The sequence below is a fragment of the Cibotium barometz genome, chromosome 11, assembly GCF_041138505.1.
Source record: "Cibotium barometz isolate CiBa-2024 chromosome 11, ASM4113850v1, whole genome shotgun sequence".
In the NCBI taxonomy this organism is placed as follows: domain Eukaryota; kingdom Viridiplantae; phylum Streptophyta; class Polypodiopsida; order Cyatheales; family Cibotiaceae; genus Cibotium; species Cibotium barometz.
The window spans coordinates 44,608,879-44,613,214 of NC_141056.1; the positions used below are offsets into that span (position 1 = coordinate 44,608,879).

Genomic DNA, 4,336 nt, shown 5'->3' on the forward strand with positions numbered 1-4,336 from the left:
AAGAAACTAGTATTTAATAAAATTATTTACAAACAACTAGGTCAAATTAAGGAGACGTCTTGGCATTGGCCTGTCTTCTAGTCAAGAATCCACACATCAATGTTTGTTGTCCTTTTTTCAACAACAAAAAAGTTTCAACCGCAATCAAAATAAGCTAGGAGCGTATTTTTTCAATGTCGCCGGCCACCTCGCCTTCTCCGATGGGCGCCGCATGCTTCACTGCTCCCTGCTGGTTTTACACAATCAGCAATCTATATAAATGCATTAGATCTCCTCTGAATTTCGCAAGCCTTCTCTGCTTGAGCGTCGATTAGCACTTAATTACGTCGTTAATTACCATGACCACCATCTTCTCCAGCCAACGTCTAGCTGTGCCGGAGAGTGCACAGAAGGTGACGGATCACGAGAAACGCCATCTTGTGCAGAAATTATCCCAGATGGCCGTGCCGGAGGTGCCCCAGGAGTTCTTGGTCCCCCATGAGCAGCGGCCTCATCCGGCCCAAAGAAACACGGGCCTCCTTCCCTTCGTGGATATGGCAGGCCTTCATGGAGACTCGGAAGCGGACACCCTGAAAGAGATCGCCAAAGCCTGCGAGGAGTGGGGCTTCTTCCAAGTAGGTTAATTACATTAACGTGCCTGCGCTAGCTAGCTTTTAAGATTAGATAATAATGAAGAGGAGATAAAAGCGTATAGCTGATGTGGTCTGTACTGTTTGCTGCTGTGCTGCAGGTGGTTAACCATGGCATACCCGCGAGCGTTATTGAAGGGACCAGACAGGCAGCCAGGCAGTTCTTTGAGCTCCCCATGGACGACAAGGAAGGTTACTCTGTGAAGGATCAGAGCACTGAAGGCTTGCTCGGATATGGCCACACTAACTTCTTCCAAGGAGCCGCAAATGACTGGATGGACTCCCTCTTTGGCTACCTGGCTCCCCCCTCATTGAAGAAACTCGACATGTGGCCTTCCCAACCCGAAGGATTAAGGTCCAACCCCTTTCTCTCTCTCTCTCTCTCTCTCTCTCACTCACTCACTCACTCACTCACTCACTCTCTCTCTCACACACACACACACAGTCTCTCTCTCAGAGACAGTACACACATACACCCCCCCCCTTACACACGGACACACACACACTTTTTTTTCCATTATATCACATGGCCCAACACCTCTTTGTGATGTGACCACTCTAGGGGCATGGTGGATTCCTATTCACCGAGCTACAGAACCTTTTCAAAAGTTTGCTCGCCGCATTGTCCAAAAGCCTTGGTATGAAGGATGACCATCTAGAGAAGGCTTTTCAACATTACAACTTGTTCTTCCGAGCAAACTACTACCCTCCTTGCCCTCAACCTGACCTTGTTCTTGGGACACATGGACACAAGGACCATGGATGCATGACGGTTCTACTACAAGACAAAGATATGGATGGACTTCAAGTGTGCAAGGATGGCCAATGGTTCTCAGTGGATCCCATACCCAACGCATTAGTCATCAATATTGGTGATCAATTACAGGTAAAGTCCTCCAGCCCTAAGTTAACCAGTTTGTAAGAGCCACATCATTAACACACTTAAAACCACCAAACTTGTGCCATATTGTTGTCTTAAAAAAAAAGGTTTATAAATATTTAGTGATACCCAAAGATCATGTCTAATAGATGTAGCTAGTAGGGGGTCCTCATCCTACAAGGTTAATTCCTTGCTACACTCTAATAGATGTAGCTTAGTAGGGGGTCCTCATCCTACAAGGTGAATTCCTTGCTACACTTTAGTGAACAACTTTTGCCATGCTTCTCTTTTCTAAAAGATGAATTCCTTTTACTACTAGGCTACACACTAGTGAACACCTTGTGCCATGCTTCTCTTTTGTAAAACTGTAAATTTAGGATATCATCTTGATATATATATTGACTCTTTTTTATTTTTTGATTATAGATGCTAACCAATGGCAAGTACAAAAGCGCATTACACCGTGGTGTGGTGAGCAACAATCAAACTATAATGACCCTTGTTGCACACTTGGATCCTCCAGAGAAGGTTGTAACAACACACTAATTGGCACATTATAGTCAAATATCATATTTAGCTAGAGATTGAGACACTTTAATTTGAAGCATAATTGTCCTTAGACATATATCGCATGGATCACCACTAAAGAAGGTGGTAGCAACCCTTAGACGTATAATCAAATATCATATATAGATAGAGACTTGAGACGCTTTAATATGTTCTTGGACATATATATCACACTTCATTCTTAATGATATTGATATTTTATGTGCATGTCACTAATAGCATGAATAGCTTTTCTACTTAAGGAGAAAAGCTTATAAAAGAGAATTAATGGTAAGAGCTTTAATAGTGGCCATAATTTGATTAACTATGTCATAAACGTATGATCTTGTATGAATGGATTTGATGGATTAAGGATATGTACATGCTTTCATCTTGCACTCTTTATTACGAATATATACAAATAGGGACTCTTGTACCTCACGAGATTGAATAACTTTTCCTCTCTTCTTTGAAACCAAAATCGATTTCGATTTGTGCCCCCTCAAACCAAAAAATCAATTTAGGATACAATATGCATGGGATATTGTGCCTACTACTACTAGCACGATCATGACAATTTTTTCACAAAAAACATGAAGCATAGATAACATGTTTCAACTTTCCATAACTATATATTTTTTTTACAAGACATTGTCAATTGTTCTAGTTTGCTTTTTTCATTCTCTAAATGAAATACATAAATAATTGTTTGGTCTCCACCATAGTGACATACACCATTTAGGATCATCTAATGCTTATGACATTACTTCCTTCTTCTAGAGTCGATTTTTGTAGAAGGAATGCTCGAATAGATTTTGTAGAAGGAACACTCTAGTGGTTTTACTTAAACAGTATAAATGAAAATATAAAAATTAATATTTGAATATCTATTAAGCTAGTTTTACTGATCTAATATTAAGAGTCAACATTTTCATGATGGTTCTTTGTTCCTTTTAATAGGTGCACATGTAAAGCCCACCTATTCCTCACTAAATTCGACCCCTTACATGTAGTCTACAATTTCTATTATTATAATGTTAGTATGATCCTTGAACGGAAAGCTCTATCTTTATGCTTTTCAAGATGATAATTTAAGTTTAGGCATCTTTTGAAAGTGAGTGAATACAATAGTAGCACCCCCCTCCTCTCTCTCTCTCTCTCTCTCTCTTAATATCACAATAATTTCATATTGGGTGGATTTATATATTAGAAATTAGCACTAGTCTTGTAGAAAAAAACCACTTTTGTGGCTTTAAGAAATTTTTGTTTAAGAAAATATTTTCTTTTTGTTTCAAAGAAATTTATATTAGGAAAATAATATCAACACAAGATATTCATTGAGAGATCATAATAAGTGCCAAAAACATTTTAAACATATTCTTCCATAGTCATGATTTCGGTAAATAAATTAGATACTTTTTCAACACCTACAACTATACGATTAAAAACTATTCTACATGTGCATAGGATATTGGCATGTCCAATATATCACTTAATAAACAAACACTTTTTCATATAGGTATCCTTGAAGTAAGGCTATTGCAATATTTTTATGTTATTTTTAGCAATTTTAAAATAAGAAAGTACTGGATATATAATTTTCTTTTTCCAAAAACTTCCACCATAGGTAGAGGCATTCTAACCAATTATTCTTAAACAGTGTCATGAAATTTTACGTTGGTTGACATTTTCATTTCTTCAAAATTGCAAGACTTGTCTTTTATGTTGATAAGCACGTGAGCTCTCTCTCTCTCTCTCTCTCTCTCTCTCTCTCTCTCTCTCTCTATCATAAAAACTTTATATTGTGTGAATTTATGTAAAAAACATTAACCCCCTTTTGTTAGAAAGAAAGCCACCTTGTGGCTTTAAGAAATGCTTGAAAAAAAAAATATTTTTTAGTATATTTATTTTGAAGAAATTTTTAATATAGAAGATATTCATTGAGAGAGAATATCTAGTGCCTAAAAAGTTTTGAAAACATAGTCTTTTTTTATGGTCATGATTTAGGCACCTTTTGTTAAAAAAAAGCTACCTTGTTATTTTTACATTAAAAAAGCCTTTTTATTTTTAGGTGGTCCTAAACTACTTTTTATTGGTTTTGAACTATTTTAAAGTGGTCCTCAAATACTATTTAGTGGTCCTGAACTTCTAATGAGTGGTCTAACAATATTGTTAAGTGGTCAAAAGTACTATTAAGTGATGCAAAAGTACTATTAAGTGGTACATGAGTACTTTAAGCTTTAAAAACATCATGTGCATTAATAGAGACCTTGTTATAGGA

The 4,336-nt window shown here is 37.0% G+C and overlaps 1 pseudogene; it reads left to right on the forward strand.

Annotated features, from left to right (window-relative positions):
• Nucleotides 1-338: 338 nt before the first annotated feature.
• LOC147634218 (jasmonate-induced oxygenase 4-like) lies at nucleotides 339-2,055 on the forward strand (annotated as a pseudogene).
• The last annotated feature ends 2,281 nt before the right edge of the window (nucleotides 2,056-4,336 follow it).